This window comes from Saccostrea cucullata, unplaced genomic scaffold (genome assembly GCF_032062105.1).
Source record: "Saccostrea cucullata isolate Sc308-1 unplaced genomic scaffold, CSIRO_AGI_Scuc_v1 ctg5375, whole genome shotgun sequence".
In the NCBI taxonomy this organism is placed as follows: Eukaryota; Metazoa; Mollusca; class Bivalvia; order Ostreida; family Ostreidae; genus Saccostrea; species Saccostrea cuccullata.
Window position 1 is genome coordinate 24,227 of NW_026937197.1, and position 22,470 is coordinate 46,696.

A 22,470-nucleotide genomic window follows, 5' to 3' on the forward strand; every position below is an offset into this window, starting at 1 on the left:
ATCTAACTAGCAACCTTTTTTTAATGCATTGATAAGTTTTATTTTTGTTTATTATGCGAATACAGTTAAAAGTTGCAAATTATTTCATTTTCATCCCTTTTTCGACCTTAACAATGCTGCGTAATCATTTCCTAACTTTTCCCATTTAGACAAAAATGATTAAGATACCATAAAGGTAGTGTATAGCAGTCATTCTTGGGAAAACAAATCAGTAACAGAAATTCATTCGTTTAATTGGTGTGTTTACAATGAGTCCAAACCAGCAAGTGTAGTGACACAAACTGATTAAATACGAGCAATTCAATACATAATGCATTACTTTCCCATGTTTTGCAAATACTGGTACACAAAGATATTAGAACTATCTCTTGTGTTTGTCATCAATACAAAGAGCGCAGGACAATAAGGGACATTGTTCCGGATTGAGCAATAGAGACATGAAATTTCCATTACTATCCAGCAAGTGGACACTTGAGTAACTTTTATCAAGTCTAAAATAGCTATTACACACCAAAATATGCCCCAGAACATATGTACAGACGCCATAGGGACAGAATCCAGACTGAGACTCGAGACCAGAGTAAGAGAACCTATAATGACCTGATCTGGTCACTACTACCACCTTTTCGGCTTTAAAGTCAGATACACAAATGTCACTATTCATGTTCTCTGAGATGAAGTAAACGCTTCCATAAAGAGTCTGTCCTTTATCTTCTCTTAAGTAGAGAATTTGTCCTTTTTCGTCCTCTTGGACATGTTGTATTTCCAATAATTTCCTTCCTTCGATGTTGTATCTGGTTATTTTCCAGTCAGAATTTAGCTCCATCCCAACTAAAAGGTGTCCATTGATGGGAGAGGAGTAGATGGCTCCAGGACCCCAGGTCCATGTATCAATTAGTTTGTTGATGGCATTCTCACCAGTTACCCTATAGACGGTATTTTTACCGTAATCAGTGTAAAGAAGTTCTCCCTCTCTTGTGACTGTATGGTTACCTATGATATACATGTACCACAAGCTTGTCGAAATTCCCCTTGATAAGATATTTCCTTCCATGTCAGACTGAGTGAGATTTCCAAAGCCATCGATGACCCAAATTCTATTCGGGGGCGAGGGGGACAAATGGTAAATTCTGTATGCCGGGGTAGTTACAGTGTACTTCACCTTTTTTTTGACAGACGAAGGGTCAAACTTTTCAGACGACTCTACGTCTTTTTCTTCCATTTCACCGAGTTGTTTGACTATTTCTTCTTTATTTAGTGTGCATAGTGTGAACAACGGCAGTTTTGGTTCAGTTGATGGGTCTTTTTAGGGCAGCTAAAGAAATATCTTAAGTCTGATGAAATCCGTGAGTTCAGTGGGTTTAATTGAAAATAAATTACTCTCGCAATCTGTAATCAATTTTTCCAGGTATTTCATATATTCCTTTGTTTCCTTCAATTGTTCTACAGTATCGGATATCACAGAGTTCTCTATTTCATTCAGTTTTTTATTATTATCAGTTAGTTTACTGTCAATAGCACCCTTCAGTTTATCTGCTTTTTCCTTCATGGAAACTCTAAACTTAGCAATTTCTTTCTTGACATTTTCTTTCTTTTTCTCAAGTAAGGCAGCATTATCTCTAGCCTTAGGAATTTCTCTTTTCCAAATATGAGTAACTTCCTTCTGACATTGCTGCAGAAGATCATTGTAAATTGTTTCAAAGTCACTGAAATCATGATCACTGTGATGTTGGGCAAAGCACATATAACAAAGGGGATCCTGGCAGACGTCACAGTGTACATTTATGTCATTTATTGGGTGGATGCTGCATTTTTCTGACGGAAGTTTTCTTTTTTTCTCATGAAAGAGGACAATCTCGTGTCCATTATTCTGATCTAGATGATGCTGTTCGCATTGACAGCAGATTCGCTGATTGCAGGTATTACAGTAAAACGCAGAAAAGTTCCCACACGATTCCGTGTCACACTCGATAAAGTGCTGGGCTGTATCCGGGACTTGGTCCATTATTGTTAATCAAAACTTAAAAATAAAGTTTAAACATTACCATAGCGTAGGTAAGACACTTATAAGCGGAAATACTTTCTAGTATACGTTACAATCAAAATTTAAAAGAAATTCACTGAAGCCATTACCTTCTTCTCCTATTAATAAATGAATTCCTATCACAATGCCATTCCAGTCATGATTAGTACCAGCCACAAAAATGTATGTTTCTTCAGGTTGTATGCAGTCAACATCCAATACCTTTGCCAACAAAACATTTAAATGTCCATTCTTTGTATACTGAACAGAATGTAAAGAGAATAAAAGAACTATCATATTATGGAATAAAGATAAACTGTTTTCAAATAATGGAAAGATAAGCGTACAAAAGGTTCATTATTTACCAGAAACAATCATTTTTGTATTTAAACATGATTATCTTCTAAAGATCTGTGTTTTGTAAAAAGAAATTGGTCCAATGACAAAATACACGTATATATCTGTCACTCGTAATCTCAGACATCGTAGATAATTTGATAATCAAAAACGTTGATTGTTTCTTCTCATCATCGAACTTTGGTCTGTCAGATCATTGAACTTTAGCGCAGATCGCCTCATAAGAAACGATCCATCTGGCATTGGCGTTCGTACCGACAACAAACCATTGGGGTTTGGCGCAGACCATCGAGATTCAGCGAGAACACAAGAAAATGGTAGATTGCGCTATTCTTGGTGAGGTAGGGGGTTGCCAATATCTCACTTTCCCATCAGTTAATCTCACTTGGCATGTCAAGGTAAATGAAAAGTAATACAAATCCCGCAATGTCCTAGTTACAATGTAAGGTAAACGCAGAGTATCTGCAATACGTCTCACAACAGGATGAAGAATATCATTTTGGTATTTTAAACCTGTCAGGTAGCCTTCAATGATGTGTAGATCAGTTTTGCACTCATCACTTATGCCTACCTAAAACAACGCCGAACCTCAATGATCAGAAATTATAAAATTAGGATATATTTCCCCCCTTTGCAAAATTGCTGTGTTCTTCCCCATTTTTGTGATACTCTAATTTTAATATAGGCCTCTATAGCATGAAACTCTTAAGCTTAAATCAAAATCTAAACTTAATAATAAAATATTGTAGAAGTCAAGCATAACAAAATCAAAATAATTTGCTATATTCTTTATACAGAAATATTTCATGTATCATATGCAAATTTAGAAATAAATTTCATAATTGATAAATATTTTATGGGCAATTGAAAATTTGACTTAAGTCAAAGTTTCTTTCATGATCCAGAGGCCGGGATGTAAGGCTGGTAACCAAGGGCCCGTTTTACAAACGGTCTTAGGACTCAAGACCAAATTTAATTCTTTATATAACTTTTGAATTAACATTATATCGAAAATTATTGTGATCTTTTTAAAAAGGAAAATAGTAAGAAATTTTGAGACAACCAATTCCGAAGATATAGAAATATGTAACTAAAACTTAGGTGCTGGAAGTACGCTTACTTTTTACAATTTTTTTAATAATAGTTATTTCAACTCTCAAATTTATATCAAATAAGTGTACAAAGTAATTTGTACATATAACGTCAATTAAGTACCTATTATAAATACCGTATACAGAAATGAAAGCTACATGAAGACACAAATATAATAATTAGGGATGTCAAATCGGTCAATTTTTAATACTCGGTTACTCGGACGTTTTTCCGATCGAGTACCCGGGTACTCAGTAAAAGTCTAAATAAATATGAACATGTAAAACATTGTAAACTTTTGTAGAAATAAAACCACATGGTCTGATGGGAGGTTTACCTGTAAATGTGTTGTAACAATTATGACCACTCTGTTCCCGACGAAATTTAATCTAACATTTTTTAAAGTTAAATTTATCAGATAAATACGAGAAATAAAATCATAAATGGTTCACAGTAGTTTTGTTTAGAATAATAATCTGTTACCTAATTTAATGTAACTCTCTGATTCGTTTTAAGTCCGACTGAGAGGTCGTCAGAGCTACATGTACAGTATCAACTTGATCAAGTTATCCTTTAACAGAGCGGATTTACGATCTTCGTAAATCCGTCAATCCTAGATTTCATAAAATTAGGAGACAGTATGTTGTAGATTGGTGCAACGATGGCTATAAGATTTTTAAAGCCTTTAATTTGTATTCAACTATTTGCATTAATTGGCACGTAATCAAACGCATCCATATCAACAATCGCACGTGCAATTTCGTCTGTCTCTTTTCCCGAGAATTTACGGCTTCTGGAAAATTGACAAAATTATCTTATTTAAACATAATAGACCTTAAACGATGTTCAATGAAAACAAATAATTAGAGCAAACTAAATATAAGAGTAGAAGACAACCGAAGGTGAGAAAAAGCCGGGTAACAGGTGCTTGGTCACGATAATTACTGTATAAACACTGCCACAGACGATAACGGTCATTTAGAGGCGCAGGAAACCCTAATTACTGTATGTACAAGCGCAATGAATATTTTAAGGTTTAAGACCAATGTTTTAATGCACTAATAAATAAGCTTAGAAATATTTTAAAATATACATTCGAGTAACCGAATACCGATTTTAGTATTCGATAATCGGACGTTTGATCGAGTACCCGCTTAACCGGGTACTCGTTGACATCCCTAATAATAATATATTCTCAATCTCTATTTAATTTACATTAGTTTAAACGTAAAATTTTCTCTTACAAGATTCTTTCCACGATACAAGTAATTATTTTTAGATTCATTCTACTTACCAATCATATCATTTAGATGTTTGACTTGGCATTGATTTATTGGAAAGAAAATTTCAATAATTCCTAATATGGTAGAAAGATACCGTATAAGTAGTAATTTTGGTGATACGCAAATTTAGCGATCTTTCCTTAACAAAATTGATAATTTTAATTCTAGGAAAATGTAATTTTAGCGATTTTAAAAAGGTTTTTATAAATAAGCTATCAAAAATAAATTGTTATTATTTTTAGCGATATTGAAGTTTAACAATCTTGGCACCATAGTTTATAATCTTAAACTGAATCCTCGCTAATAAGTACACTTATACGGTTTCTACCAGCTCTATATTTAAATGATTTGAGCATAAGGGAGATTTAATTTACTTCGTTACATTTTTATAAAGGACTACTTTTAAGTTTTTTTTTTGTTATTGGCGTGAAGATAACACAGACTTGTCACACAGGCATTTATCAGAAACAATCAAAAATAAATACTCTTCATTAAAGGTTCATTATAATGGAAAAATAAAGGAAAATTCACAAATTTATTATTGCTTCGTTTCTTTCATTCAAATCACATTTTACAACAATTTGGTGCTCTCTTCATCAAGTTGGTCAATCTCTTTTTTTATTAAAACATATTCACCTTTAATATCTAAACTATAATATCTTCATGATAACTACAGTAATATGAAATATGTCAATTTATAGACTATGAAAATAAAAAAAATTCACAGTTTATCTTTACGGTTCCTTTTAACGTCTATAAAAAATATCCTTTTTGAAATTTACATATACAAAAAATATCGCTAAACAAAACAAAACCTGCAAGTGAAACACGATATGATGATAGTTTAAGCATTGCAGTACGTAGAATTTTATTCTTATTTGCGGTGTAAATACTTATACACATTAACGGTTGGACTGGCTAAACTCACGATCAGAATTTGCTGATTGTTAATACAGAGAGCACAGGGAAAGGGTGGACATTGGTCTGACGTAAGAAGGAAAAACAGAAACTGACCATCCATACCCAGCAAGTGGACACTGGAGCACTGGTTAGTAGAGTACTGACCATCCATACCCAGCAAGTGGACACTGGAGCACTGGTTAGTAGAGTACTGACCATCCATACCCAGCAAGTGGACACTGGAGCACTGGTTAGTAGAGTACTGACCATCCATACCCAGCAAGTGGACACTGGAGCACTGGTTAGTAGAGTCTTCATAGCCATTACACAGCGCAATATGTCCCTGGACATCTGTACAGATTCCACAGGGACGGAAACCAATCTGACGCGGGTGACCATAGTAAGAGAACCGGTACTCTCCTGTTCTGGTCACCACCACAACCTTACTGTCCAGGTAGTCAGATGTGCAGATGTCACCGTTTATATTCTCTGTGATAAAGCGTACACTTAAATAAAGATTTTGTCCTTTATCATTCAAATGAATATCTTGTAGCTTCATCCATCCTTTGCTAAATCTGACTATTTTTGCAGTCACCCCCATAAAATTATTAGTTGATTTTTTCCACAAGATGTTTCCTATCATGTCAGACTGAATGAGGTTTTCCCAGTCATCACTGGCCAAGAATTTATCAGGTTCCAAAGCAGATAAATGTGCATTATTTAAGTGTTCGATAGTTATTTCATTTACTTTTCTGATAGAAGAGGAAATTGTCATCTCTTTAGATGAATTCATTTCAATGTCATCAAACTGTTTAACTGGTTCCCTTTATTTTGTATTCTTTGTGTCAATGTTGACAATCTCTAATGACGAACATTGCGATAGAACTCAGAGGATACCAAAGAGCGATATAGAGATGGAGCAAAATCTGGTATTTGGTCCTTGAACGCCTATCTATACTCTGAAAAAAAATGTGAGATTGTTTAGTGTAGCTAAAAAAAACGGATCAGATGATATTATTAACGTGTAAATAAAGACTTGAATATGTTTTGAATTAGTTTTAAAATAAATGTATCTCCTTTCACAGGTCTTTGATTATAACCGCCAGTCATATGTTGTGGATGTTTATTGATAGATAAAGGATATGGAGAAAATAAACAGAATTCAATATGAAAGTTCATAAAGCAATACAACACAGAAGAGCAAACACGGACGTCTAAACAATTAGAAACTGGTCATACCTGCCGTGTTCTCCTTGTCATGATCGGAAAATAACTGGAAACGCCGTTGTCAATTCGGTGTATTAAAAAACGTTATGCATCATCATTTGACACAACGATAAATTGTATTTGCTGACCAGGTTATTGTATCCAACATAGAACTTAAAAATGATGAATTTAAGAGAGATTGCTGATATTCTTGTTTCATCAACTTGATTGTCAATTATTTATCTTATTTTAGAAATTGTACATATGTAGAGCATGCTTTTGTGTGTCTAATAAATTAAGAGCGATTAACTCCGTATGCAGGTACAAACGGTTTATTGTGGCATATGTAAGGGAAAATTGATTGAAAAGTTAAAGAATGGTCTTTATAGATCTAGAGCTTCTTAGATAAATATCCATTTACGTCTTTAAGGCATAATAAAATTATACGTTCATTCTATTTTAATTCTGTAGAAAATTAATAACTAATGAAAACATTAAAACTCAGGGAGCTATTTTGTTTTGTCAAAAAATCTGGAAATCTTCGTCCTGCCTATTGTATACTTCTGCACCGACTTTCGTATAGAATAAAAAAAACATAAAAAAGATGAAAAGTTTGAAAATTTAACCACATATCCTGTAAAGATTACAGATGAGAGGGCAACGCACTGCCAGCAATGTAAAGAAGCTTCAAAACTTGAGAAAACGTCAGATATGAAGTTTAACTCAACACTCATATACTATGGTATTGCTGATAATACAGCTGATGAAAATGCATAAGATGAAAAAAAATTGTATTGCTATTGATCGATGAAGTTATTATGTTTTTGAGAACTTCCTTCACCTTATTTACCTGAAAATGGAATGGAATGACAAAGCACGCAAACCTTTTGTAAAAAGGGATAATTCCCCCGTTTCCAAATTTTGTGTTATCAAAAATCCTATCAATAGTAATCCCTGACTTAAGTAGAACTGCGTTTTTTATTTTATGTCTACCTTAAACAGAAAACAAACATTATCTTCCCGTATATAAGGAAAGTATCCAATTGCATTGGATTGTTATAAAACAAAATTTAGATCCTCAACCCTTCTTAAGTTTTTTTTTTATTTTTATGATTTTCAAACTTATATTGTCTCATTCAAATATTTGCATTGAGGATGAGGTTTGCATTAAGTGTTATTTTTTTTTACCTTGATTTTCATGTACTGCTTGTAAATACGTCTGAAACGGCAGACTTCCTTAAAGATAGGTATCAATCCAGCACTGTTTGATTACTATAGTTTCATGCAGAATTTTGGTGACATCTTATTTAATTTGGATTTAAGTTCTAATTTGAAGACCTCAAAAGAATTCTAGACATAAAATCTTGTTAATGATGATTATGGACTTAAATACTGATCCTGTACCTAACTACCAATAAATCGAGAGGAAAGTTTCTCTTGCATTGAATGTTAGAAACATTGCAATATTTTCATTAGCATTAAAAACATTATTAAGAAAATCAAACTCGAATAAGTGGAAATGGCTTTTTTCATATGAAACATGATAACCCCTTCAACAAGATACAATACTTCTTCAATCATTCATGATCCAAAGCTTAGTATTATTTTGGGCTGTTTCACGTTAGATAGTATATCTAATTATGCAATATTTTAAGATATAACATATATATTGGAGCTAAGACTTTGGTTTTAAAAAATTGTAATATTGTTATAGACTTTGAGACGTATATTGTACATGTACCAATATAATAAGAATACTCTTCAAAAAAAAAGATATGCATAGTAGGAAAAATGCCCTGAAAAATGTATGATAGTTTTGTCATACCTTTTATTTTTTATGGATGTGATGAATGAAATCCGTGATTTTTAATGCAATTGTTAACTTTACAGCTATATTACAAGTCTCACAGACAAAAAAAGACCTGATTTTGCAAAATTTACCATAAAATTTTGATCTCAATTTTCATTTGTTGAATTCTGATGCAATTCCTTCAGGTACAAAGGGGCTATCAAAAGCGGGGGTTCTCGATATTTTGAATCTGATTTTATCTAGAAAAGGACGCTTCCTAAAAATGCTGCATCTGAATGTTGCATAGCACAAAAAGGAAAATGGGCGACTGGAAGCAGGGATACTGCAATCTACAATTACAAGAGCTTTTAATGTTACGCACAGCGCCATATCTAACCTATAAAACATAAATCATTAACATCGAACACCCAATGTTCACAAAAAATATGGTAGACTACGTGTGACATAAGCAGCACAACATCACTTCAGAGGATTGCATAAATTGCATGAATGTAATTCAATGACGTCATCTAAATGATTGGCTATCCCTGAACTGCACAGATCATCTAACAAGACCGTTTTCAGTTGACTACGAATTATTGCAAGACTATTATTCATGCCATTGTTCTGACCCCACAACACCCAAAATATCGCCTTTAAAGATCTCAGATCAATAGAGTGTGACCACAGAATCACTGCTTAACATTTTGGTTTACGTACTAGTCCAGAATATATATCTGAAAGCCTCTTATAAGTTTAAGAGTGCTTATGCTTTGTAATGAATGTTAGACAGATAAATGCCTCCAGGACGTTGAAAAAGTTGGTGTTGGTAGTGTAATGCTATGGAAAATGGTATTATATGAAAGTAAGATTGATTTCGTTCAACTTCAATGGACTTTGATGGAAAAGGGTACTCTAACCATGTTCTACCTACACATGCCCATTCCAATTTGCAGCATCGTAAAGCCGTTTTGCAATTTCACAATACACAGCAACATACGGCTCGTTTGACATACAGCAACCTGTTTCTGTCATATTCATCAAAATTTAATCCATATATAGCAGCATTGGATAAAATGGATTGAGATGATTTGCCAAAGACAATCACATCACCAGACTCTGCAACAGCTGACCAAAGTTCTACATTGGGAGTGGGAGAGTATTCCTATACAGTTTTTATTACACACATTTGCTTCTATTAGATTTCGTTTGTGGCTATCATTTGTGTCTGCGGGGGGCATACCAGATATTGATCTTTAATGGCCTTAAACTGACTATGATTTTATGACATTTAGGTAGTATTCCTGTTGCTTACCACATTTATGTTTAATCAATGCATCATTTTACTAAAGAATCTTTATGTTTTATGTGTCACTAAAATTCTATTATGTGTTTCTTTTTTTGAAGAGAATATGTGGAGTGGGATCTAATTGACATCATACTTTTAAATAATTCAGGTTTGGTTGTAACATATTATTAAATTACATGAAAAATAGATTTTATTGTAAAACTTGTTTGACAAATTTGTTATTTAAAAACTAGTGCTTAATCCAAAATTTATGTATTATATCCCCCCCCCCCCCCAAAAAAAAAAAGAAAAGAAAAATTCAAATCTAGAAAAGCACTGCAAAATTGTTTTTCTTGCTCATGACATGGTGATAATTTTTAAAATAAAGTTTTAAACATGATGTTGATATTAGACTTAAAATCATTTGTTATATAAGATGTAGCTTTCAGAAATCAAGTCCTACATGGATTACTTCCCCTTTCTTTTCTACATCATACTACAAGACATAAACTCCCTTCCTCATGTGTCATGTGAGGCCTTAAGACAATGGTTTGAACTTGTGACGGTAGTGGATGTTTAATTTATTCTGTGAAGATGCTGTGTAATGCCTTTTACAGACATTGTTTAGAGCTGGCACAGGGGTGATTTATTATGTGTAGATGTTATTTGATGTCGTATGACAATGGTTGATCTTGTAAAAGCTGTGGATGATTATTGCTGTGTAGATGTTATTTGATGCCGTATGACAATGGTTGATCTTGTAAAAGCTGTGGATTATTATTCCTGTGTAGATGTTATTTGATGCCGTATGACTATGGCTGATCTTGATTATTCTGTGTAGATGGATGTGCTGTGGTTTGAGAAGGAATTAACGAGGACATAATGTACACAATACAAAAAATCGTACACTATGTGTGCAATACATGCGAGTCGGAAATAACTATATGTGACTATAATTTTATTTTAAATGAACAATCCACGTATTAAAGTGTCGATTAATCTATTGTAACAATGGGGACTATGTTTTAAATATTTTGTTGCTAGTGAAATGTTATACACTAGAAAACTTCCTCTTTCACATTTCAAAACTCTATGATAATTAATATAATGTTAATGTATTGTTGCAAGTGATAAGCGAGCTGAAATCTTAGTATTACTTTTGGACAAGAAGTGTTATTATGAATTCATTTTTGTTATAGACAATAAACTATTGTTTTGATAGAACCTTTTACAAGACCGGTAATAAAAAATACTTGTAAAAATTACTATAATATGGTCTGCCAAAGTGACAGATGATCAAAATGTCTAATGGTGTATGTGAAAAAGGAGGATTAAACAAATTAAGTCATTTAACTATGCAAGTGTGATTTTTAGTTTACTAAAGTATGCCATGAGACACGTGATTCAAATCGACCTTTGTTTGAGGGATGTTTAAGTTTCTTTGGTTAATGTTCAAAGTAAGTTGTTAAGTCTCAAAATACAGGAAAATAAAGTATACAAAAATTTATGTTATCTTTGTTATTTATAAAATTGCATAGTATACAGACATTGACTGAGTTGGAGGGCAACATGCATTTTGTTGGACCAAAGAACCAAGCTGTTTTGTTCGATGTATTGACAAAACACATTCTGATTGAGAACACAAACATTAAAAGTTTTGATAAGATTTCCTGAGCAGTTAGGAAAATAGGCCTTGACACTTAATTAGATTGGAGGAAAATGCTACTTAAAACTTATTTTCTCTGCAAATGCTGAATGGGAATTTGATATACAGATTTATCATCAGAAAAACAAATCAAGCTTTGTTTTGGATACAGTCAGGGAATGTTGGGCAGTCGTATGCAGTTATGATTACATGTAGACATGTACGTATGGTTGACAGCCCTTGTTGCAATGTAATATTTAATGACTTAAACGTATAACCACATCTTAATGACAGCATGTTACATCAGTGTTGGAGGAACATTGGCAGGACTGTGATTTGGAGATGCTTTAATCTGATCTGCAGAGAGTTATCTCCCTTAGTTCTGTGTAAATCCACATCAGAGAGTCACTTTCTCAGCTAACCTTTTCCAACAAAGTACCCTGATACATTACATACTACAGGACATGATAAACACTACTTAAAAAGGTAACAGAATTCAAAGTTAATTCAATTATATATGGGTACAGACTATGTACATAATATTAGGCGTTCTTAATATTTAAAATTGTGTTAATAAAAAGGTATTGTAATAGGAGCTTTAAGTTAAACCATTCAGGTTTCATTACAAATCTTTATCAAATTTTGGAAACTTTAACTACATTTCACAAAAAATTTCTTTCTTTTTTAAAGAGCAACGTGTGATCGTTTTGCTATTTGATATTTTCATGCCTCTAAAGGCTTGTTGAATTGGAAATGATTTACAGTGGACCTTCAGATATCCGGACGCCAGATATCCGGATGCTTCAGTATCCGGACGACTTTTCATCGGAACAGAATTTTAAAAACCTTATTTATCTTGTTTAACTGGTGATTCAGATATCCGGATGCTTCACACATCCGGACAAATTGACTGGGAACCAAAGCGCCCGGATAAATGAGGCTCCACTGTATACTGTAGACTTCTTTTGCTATTTGATATTTTCAGGTCTCTACAGGCTTGTTGAATTGAAAATGCTTTGTATTAGAGACTGTCCTCTGGAGATGTTGACAAAAATCATATGATCTGTCACCTGACCTGTTTACGTGACAGAGTCTGTTGTCTGTCTGTATGTGGTATGTGGATTTCTCCACACCAGATACACTCACTCTGCGATCCCTGCTCCTACAACAGATGTTACAGAGTTACAGGGAAGTACTGAGTGGGTCAAGGTCAAGATCTCTGCTTGACGACACTAAAGGTCACCTTGGGCTGGTACAGGGTGTCATGGGACAGGTGGTCAAAAATGTAAAGAGTCTAGTGGTGGAGAAATACAGAACAATTGATAAGGGTAAACAATGCGTATATCTTCCAACTTTTCTTTGCTTTAATAAATTTGTTATGAATGTTACACAGTACTATATAATGTATTTGCGGTGCCCATTATCTCATTTTTTTAAGAAAAAGTTTGTGATTTTGTTCATGAATTTGTTTGTAGAAGGGAGCAAGGAGATTTTTGATCTAGATCATAGTATCCTTGAGAATTTGATGATAGACATAATGCAGACAGATAAAATCCTTCAACTTTCAGCCACCTAGGTAAAGACAAGGATTTCCGAGATATAATTAAGGCATGTTTCTGAATTTTCACTCCTCTTGATCTATATAGCTATTCATAGTGTTCAAATCACTTATTCACTTCCCAATTTTCATAACATTCAGGTATCTATAGAAAACTGGATTTTGATAAAAATAAAAATATATTATTGGTTGCTAGATGAGGGAGTCCTTGGTTACCTACACACAAGACCATGACTTTAACAAGGTCATCTTGTTCTACTCCTGGGTCAAAGACAAACTACTGCCTGTAAAGGGGGACAGGTAAAGAACAGAATCAAGTGATATTCCTGTACTTAATTTATTACAGGTTCAATTCTGAACTGAAAAGAAGTCATTATTTGAATTTTTGTCACATTCAAAGAAATCAATTTATTTTTTTAAAGGCAAAAATAAAGAATTAAAAACAAACTCTGTGATACTTGTTGACTTTGACATTTCCGTTGAAAACTGATGTTATACTAGTATTCTTCAACTGTGAGGTGGAAAAAAACCACAGAGAATATGTAATATTCATAAACACATCTTTCTCCCTGTAGGTTTATGGAGTGTTTTTCACATCTGTACCAAGCTGGAGAAGTTTTGCTGTCAGGATTTGAGGATACAGATCAGTTTCTGGACCTCCCATGGTCACCCACCTCCTTACAGAACCCAGAGTGAGGTTTAGGACTGTTTGACCTTGACTGACCTCTGTGAACTGTCTGACATCCATAGAGAGGCTGCTGACCTCATTATGAAGTATAAAGTCCAGTTACATCTAGACAGGAGGAGTGAACTTGTGTCATTAATAATGAATGCAGGGACTGAAGTAAAAATTGAAAATACACTTGGTATGAATATTGTTTTCCTTTTAACGCAAAATAAATTCTTTTTGTAAGATGGAAATTCTCTTGTAGATGTTAGTTAAGTTTCTCAAGTGACATTGTTTCCTGTCATTCATATCCTCCCTTAATTTTAACCTCATGATTTTTTCCCATTTGCATTACCTATCTCAAAGCTTGAGTTTCAGGTAATCACACAGCAGCTATTACAAAGGTTAGACGACTCCTGGAGCAGTATGAGCTAACCAGAGAAAAAATAAAGCAAGTAGACAATGCAATGGAAACAGACCAATCAGAGAACAGCAATCTATTACAGTGCAGCCAATCAACATCTGGAAATCATGTTGGCCTTTGGCCTCTTCATGATGACATGTTTGTTCTATCGGAACTGAAGCTAGTCAATGGAATGATGTCATCATTAGAATGTACTGCTTCACCAGAGATAGGGGCATTAGTTAACTATGGAAGCCAGTTTTTAGCTGTGTCACAAATGGCTTTATCTAAACGGAAAGCAAAGTCTGAATACAAAAGTCAGGTAATTAAGTGTTTTATAATGAATCTGAGGTCATCGTAAATGAGTAAATGAAGAGCGCTTTGTTGTTAAACTAACATACAAAGAATTTGCCATTTGACAATAATAATGTAATGAACCAAATTTTACGACATTTATTGATAGGAAGATGTCAGTACCAATTTGTGTGAGATACTCTGTGATCTGTACCAACAACTGTGGACCAACACGTCAGCTACGGGACTTAACTGGTTAAACTGGTCTCCATCTTCTCATAGCACGACATCAAGTGTTGATAGAACCAGGAAAAGTTTGGTAAGTTTATATGTAATCAGACACCCAGTATAAAGGGACTGAAATTCATGAACATTCACTTACTAAAACTTGATAACTTTGACCCAATTTTGTTAAGCTACAGTACTGTAAATAGATGAGCATGTTTAATATTTGACATCATAAGCAACATTGAATCACTCGATACAATTAGTATTCTATGCAAAGCAGAAAAAAAAACATTTATTAAATTTTATTGATTTTAAAAGAAAAAAAAATATTTTTCACATGTATATTGGGCATATAAATTAACAATGTTTATTTGAAAAAAAAATCACACATACTGTAATACATGGGTATATTATAAATTTTTTGGAATCTCATTGCAAAGAAGCCTTTTGGACATCATGGGATTTGATCAGGTATTGAAATATGTTCATTTTACATTATTATAATATTGTTTATTTCCTCATATAGGTTACATTAAGAGATGTTCTTTGTTACAGGATATGATCAAGCAAAAGCCCCCCCCCCCCCCCCAAAAAAAAAAAATAAATAAATAAATGGATTATCAATTTTCTATTTTCTGTAAAAACTTGAACACAGAGACAGTCGAAATTTCCCATCCTCCGACCCAGAGGTTATGTTGATCATCAATACAGAGAGCACAGGGATCTGGAGGACATTGTTCTGGTTTCAGGAGGATACACAGGAACTGACCATTGATGTCCAGCAGGTGGACACTAGGGTTATTATAATAGCTATTACACACCAAAATGTGTCCTAAAACATCGGTACATATTTCAGATGGACAGTATTCAGACTGAGAGTGGTGACCAGAGTAAGAGAAGCGGCATTTTCCTGGTGCAGTCACCACCATTATCTTTCTGGCTCCCCAGTCTGATGTACAGATATCACCGTTGATATTCTCTGTGATGTAATGAATACTTTCGTAGAGAGTTTGTCCTTCATCATCCCACTGTATGTCCTGTAACTTCCACCCTTCTCTGTCGTATCTGGTTAGTTTGTTATTCCCCATCCTGACCAGTATGTATCCGTTGATAGGAGAGGAGAAGATGGCTCCAGGTCCCCAGTACCCTGTCTGGATAAGTTTGTTAGTGAACATATCACTAGTTACTCTGTATACAGTTCTTTATTGTAATCTATGTAAAACAGTTCTCCCTCTGTTGTTACTGTGTGGTTACCTTGGAAATTCAAACTAGCAGTGGATATTTTATGTAAGATGTTTCCTTCCGTATCATACTGATTGATATTCCCTACCATTTCACTGGCCCAAAATTTGTTGGGAGGTAAGAGAGACAAATGACATATTCCGTGGCCCGTGATGGTTTTACACTTACTTTTGTAACAGAGGAAAGTTTTAACCTTTCCGATAAATCTACTTCTATTTCACCAAACTGTTTCTTGTTTATTTAGTGTATCTAATGCTGAAATTGGCAGTTTGGGTTCAGAATTGCGGGGCAACTTCATGGTAGCTAATGAAATGTCTAAATGGAACCTCATGAGTTCAGTGTGTTTTATAGAAATTATTTTACTCTTATAGTCTGCAATTATTTCTTCCAAGTTATTTATGTAATTCTCCTTTTTCTTCCCTTGTTCCACAATATCATTTAAAACAGAGTTCTCGATCTCATCCAACTTTTTATTATTGTCAGCTAATATACTTTTAACAACCATCATCTGTTCATCTGCTCTCTTCTTCATGGAATTTCTTATTTTGGCAATTTCTTTCTTGACATTATTTCTCATTGATTCAATGTTAACTTTAGCTTTAGGAATGACTGTTTTCCAGATTTTCGTTATTTTCTTTAAACATTGCTGTAGAATGTCATTGTAGATGGTTTCAAGGTCACTTTTATTATGATCACTGTGATGTTAGGCAAAGCACATAGAACAGATTTGATCCTTGCAAACATCACAGTAAACATCTATACCTTCTGTGGGGTGGATCCTACATTTCCCTGAAGGAAGTTATCTCTTTCTCTTGTGAAAGAGGGCAATATCATGTCCATTGTTCTGCTCTAGATGGTGATGTTTGCATTTGTCACAGATTCGCTGATGACAAGTATTGCAATAAAACTCAGAGAAATTCCTACAGGATTCTGTATCAGACTCGATAAAGTGCTGGGCTGTATCTGGTACTTGGTCCATGACTTATTTCAAACTCTAAAAAATAGTTATTATCAGAGTTTAGGTAATGAAAAAAGTCTAGGTAGTGATATAAGTGTGTATAGTTTTCAACATGCTCAACACTTAATAATTTAAAAGTATTACTTCCTCTGTAGTCTAGTAGATAAATCTCTATCACAATACCTCTAGTCGTGATAAATGTCAGCCATTTGTAACGTACAACTGTATGACGTGTATCCAGGTAGAATGTAATTTACGTCCTTTATAAAAACACATTGTGGCCGAGATACCATAAAAAGGTGAGGTGAACCGAATGACAAAAACATTTAAATCTTCATGATTGTCCTTGTCCTTGCATCAGTGCAAAAATTGAATAAGTCAGAGAATAAATGGGCTAGACTAAAACACATTAGATGTAATTTGAATATCAGGTTTTAAATAATAGAAGAGCAAAGAGTGAATTTATAATCGTTAAACAATACTGGTTCTTTAATAGTTTTGTTTATAATTCTTAAATTTTAGGAATTGGTTTATTAATGATATATTGACCTTGATCATGCTATCTTACTCTCCTTAAACTTAGGAATTTCTGCATTTTAGTGAAAATTCACTCAAAAAACATCCAGCAAAAAACTAAAACTTTAATAAACTTAGCTTGTTCAAGATCAACGCCAGGACAACTGTACAGTACTGTAAAAAAATTGTCAAAAGTCATTCATGATTGATGAAGATTGTGGTATAATAAATGTAACTACAATTCTCAACAGAAGCAACCAAAAACAGAGCATCCTCTCGCATAAAACATCTCTACAAATCAAACAGCGTTAAGTCACTTCCATTGAGAACAGTCTGTTGCAGTGGTTAAAACATCTGCTCTAGACTGGTGAAGTAAGGAGTTGACCCTTATTTCATTGATTTGAATCCCACTGCGGGACATGGAGACAGGTCCTTTAGGTGAGACCATATAAACCGAGTTTTAAGTAATAGTAGATGCAGGCTCCATAGATATTCCTCACTGCTCAATGGCCCCTAATAACTGCAGAAGTGAAGTTTCCTGCTTGCGTTCTCTACCTGAAATGATCAACAAAAATTGGCGTAAATCGAAAGTTTTTACAACACAAGGATCTGTAGCTCTCTGGTTCATTTGTCTGAATTTTCTCAAGCAGAGAGCTACAGTTCTGCAGCTACATCCCAAAGAGCTGGTTAAAGGAGAAAATTTGCATCTCTCTACTTGAAAGTGGTGGTGACTCCATATGAGTGAAAATCTTTTGAAAGGGACGTGAAACATTATACAATTAATCAATCCGTTTAGCATTGGAAACCACACATACAGGATTATTATCATATCTCCTCCAACTCAGTTTCTAGGGGATAATGACAAAAAATAAAATTCATTCCTTAGTGTATTTATATTGGCTTTCAGCCCTCTGATATGGAATAATCTTAAGTTTTGAATGCGAATCCGAAGTCAACATATTTCAATTAATTTCACTTGCATTATAGAGTCCAGAAAGTCTTCAGAAGGCAGTATTAAGTCAGACAACCTACCACCTGATGTATGGAGAATCGGAAGAAACACGGAAGTCATCACTTGACAGACATCTTCCTGTTGATGTACCTCTGAGAGACTTAAAACCAAGGCTACAAAAACTAAAGATTCTGTCACAGCACATCTGTTTTCAAGGCTTAATGCTCTGTAAAGGGAATCTTCAGACTAGGTCAGTTTAACTACCGGTAGATGTTGTGTGTATTCACAAACTTAGTGAATGTACGGAATGTCAATAAAATTAATCTAATGGTAAATATTAAAAAAATGTAAGAAATCATTTGTTTTCCCTTTAGGAAACAGTTGAGGCAGCATATCAGTCAAGTGTTCGTATCCATACTTCACTCCACTGTTGCAATGTTCAAAACAAGGAATTGGAGAACAAATACAAACAAACTGTATCTGAGTTCATCACTTGCCTCCAATACATCATTTCCTCTCATAGGGATGGAGAACAAATAATCCAAACTATAACAGATGTAGATCGCCTGTGTGGAGTTATAGAGCCTGATCTATCTATAGTCCGGGAGTATTTGAGTGGAATACTTGCCGTTTCTGATAATGAGGCTGATATGAGTACAGTAGGGAGACAGTGGGTGTATGTAGGTCTACTGGGCATGCTCCCCCACAAACCAAGGTCCCCTGTTGATAGCATGATCAAGACACAGATCAAATTACAGCTCAAACAAAGGGAGTTAAGATAAGGACAGGTGTACACATAAAAAATATAGATATGTTTTAAAAAATACTGGAATTTGCTTTCTGCTATTGATTATCAATTTTATCTGAAAAAATTATATATAAAGTTTTCAAGTAATAAAAATAAAATTTATAATGATTTAATTTGTTATCAGTTAGAGGAGATCAATGCAGATTGTAAAGGCAAATGACAGGTCTACATCTGAAGAACACGCCCTCTCACCTACAGCATCCTTTGATCCTCCACTTGATTGACCGGAGGGAGATGTTATGGAGTCAGATATAGATCTTATTCTCCCGACAGGCCTTGAGACTACAGTTAAAACAAAGGAAGGTAAGATGAATTATGGAATGTGTACAATAAATATTCAGAGATGCTGAAATAAATAATCTGTTGACTGCTTTCTGCTACTGATTAGAAATGCATGTGTTATCCAAGGTTTGTTATTTTTTTTATTTTGATTCTATAACTGATTTTTATTTTTTGAAGGTATTATAGAATAAATTTATGCACATTTTACTAAGATACTTTTAAAGTTATAAAAAGAATTAATCGAATAATTACTTTTTTGCCAGTTGGAGGAGATCAATACAGATATTGAGGTCAAAGTCATAAACACAGACGAATGACAGGTCTACATCTGCTGGACATGCCCTCCCACCTACACATCCTTTGATCATCCATTTGATTGACAGGAGGGAGAAGTTACAGAGATAGATAGAGTCCTTAAAGTCCCAGCAGGCCTCACCAAGCACCTGTCAGGTGAGTGACGGTGTATTGTTAGCTCTTAGAAATCAAGCCCTACAAAGACTACTTTCCTTTTCATTTCTACATCACAGTGCAAGATTTTAACTCCCTTCTTTATGTGTTGTGTGACGCCTTAAGACAATGCTTTGAACTTGTGACAGCAGTGGATGCTTTATTTATTCTGTATAGATTCTTTGTAATGCCTTTTAAATACATTGTTTAAAGTTGTAACAGAGGTGATTTATTATGTGTAGATGTTATTTGATGTCGTGTGACAATGGTTAATCTTATAAAAGCTGTGGATGATTATTCTGTGTAGATGTTATTTGATGTCGTATGACAATGGTTGATCTTGTAAAAGCTGTGGATGATTATGTCTGTGTAGATGTTATTTGATGCCGTGTGACAATGGTTGATCTTGTGAAAGCTGTAGAAGATTATTCCTGCGTAGATATTATTTGATGACATATGACAATGGTTGATCTTGTGAAAGCTGTAGAAGATTATTCCTGTGTATATGTTAATCTGATGTCGTGTGACAATGGTTGATCTTGTGAAAGCTGTAGAAGATTATTCCTGTGTAGATGTTATTTGATGACATATGACAATGGTTGATCTTGTAAAAGCTGTAGAAGATTATTCCTGTGTATATGTTTATCTGATGTCGTGTGACAATGGTTGATCCTGTAAAAGCTATGGATGATTATTACTGTGTAGATGTTATTTTATGTCGTGTGACAATGGTTGATCTTGTGAAAGCTGTAGAAGATTATTCCTGTGTATATGTTAATCTGATGTCGTGTGACAATGGTTGATCTTGTGAAAGCTGTAGATGATTATTCTTTGTAGATGTTATTTGATGTCGTATGACAATGATTGATCTTGTAAAAGCTATGGATGATTATTCTGTGTATATGTTATTTGATGTCGTATGACAATGGTTGATCTTGTAAAAGCTGTGTATGATTATTGCTGTGTAGATGTTATTTGATGTCGTATGACAATGATTGATCTTGTAAAAGCTGTGGATGATTATTTCTGTGTAGATGTTATTTGATGTCGTATGACAATGATTGATCTTGTAAAAGCTGTGGATGATTATTCTGTGTAGATGTTATTTGATGCCGTGTGACAATGGTTGATCTTGTAAATGCTCTGGATGATTATTCCTGTGTATATGTTAATCTGATGTCGTGTGACAATGGTTGATCTTGTGAAAGCTGTAGATGATTATTCTTTGTAGATGTTATTTAATGTCGTATGACAATGATTGATCTTGTAAAAGCTATGGATGATTATTCTGTGTAGATGTTATTTGATGTCGTATGACAATGATTGATCTTGTAAAAGCTATGGATGATTATTCTGTGTAGATGTTATTTGATGTCGTATGACAATGGTTGATCTTGTAAAAGCTATGGATGATTATTACTGTGTAGATGTTATTTGATGTCGTATGACAATGGTTGATCTTGTAAAAGCTGTGGATGATTATTCTGTGTATATGTTATTTGATGTCGTATGACAATGGTTGATGTTGTAAAAGCTGTGTATGATTATTAATGTGTAGATGTTATTTGATGTCGTATGACAATGGTTGATCTTGTAAAAGCTATGGATGATTATTCTTGTGTAGATGTTATTTGATGTCGTATGACAATGATTGATCTTGTAAAAGCTATGGATGATTATTCTTGTGTAGATGTTATTTGATGTCGTATGACAATGGTTGATCTTGTAAAAGCTGTGGATGATTATTACTGCGTTGATGTTATTTGATGTCGTATGACAATGGTTGATGTTGTAAAATCTGTGGATGATTATTCCTGTGTAGATGGATGTGCTGTGGTTTGAGAGGGAATTTTCGAGGACAAACAATGTATACAATACCAATTTTAATACACTATGTGTGCAATACATGTGAGATGGAAATAATGTGACTAGAGTTTTTAAAGAAAAGTGAACAAACCATGCTAAAAATTATTGATTAATGTATTGTAACAATGGTGACTTTCTTTTTAAATATTTTGTTTTGAGTGAAACGTAATACACTAGAAAAATATTCTTTTTTAACATTTCAAAACTCGGTGAGAATATTAAGGTATGGCTCCAAGTGATAAGAGTGCTGAAAAATTAGTTTACTACTTTTGGATGAGACGTGTGTTTATGAATTTATTTTGTTTATGAATGATTTTTTGTCACATGCAAACAATAATCATTGATTTGTTTTTAACCCAGCATTTTGAAAGAACTTTTTACGAGACCATTTATTAAGATGCTTGTAAAATTAACTAAAATATGGTTTGACAAAGTAATGAAAAATGTAAATTATCTTTATGTTATTTTAGAAAACTGGATATTATACAGCCATTATCTGAGTTCGAAGGCAACATGCATTTTGTTACTATCGTAGCTAGTTTATATAGTATACACGTTTTCAATGACTACGAGGTAAACAGTCAAATTGTTGTCCCGAGGTAGTGGGGGAGACCTGGGAAACTGTTGCCCGAGGCCGAAGGCCGAGGGCAACAGTTTCCCGGGTCT

At 34.0% G+C, this 22,470-nt stretch overlaps 1 long non-coding RNA gene across 1 annotated transcript in view; it reads left to right on the top strand.

The window, feature by feature from the left end:
- LOC134247515 (uncharacterized) overlaps positions 1–18,512 on the top strand; it is a 30,436-nt gene extending 11,924 nt beyond the window's left edge. The window contains exons 2-3 of the long non-coding RNA XR_009987870.1: positions 14,675–14,824; positions 18,437–18,512. This is a non-coding gene — a long non-coding RNA (uncharacterized LOC134247515). The remainder of the gene's footprint in view (positions 1–14,674; positions 14,825–18,436) is intronic.
- Positions 18,513–22,470: the final 3,958 nt, after the last annotated feature.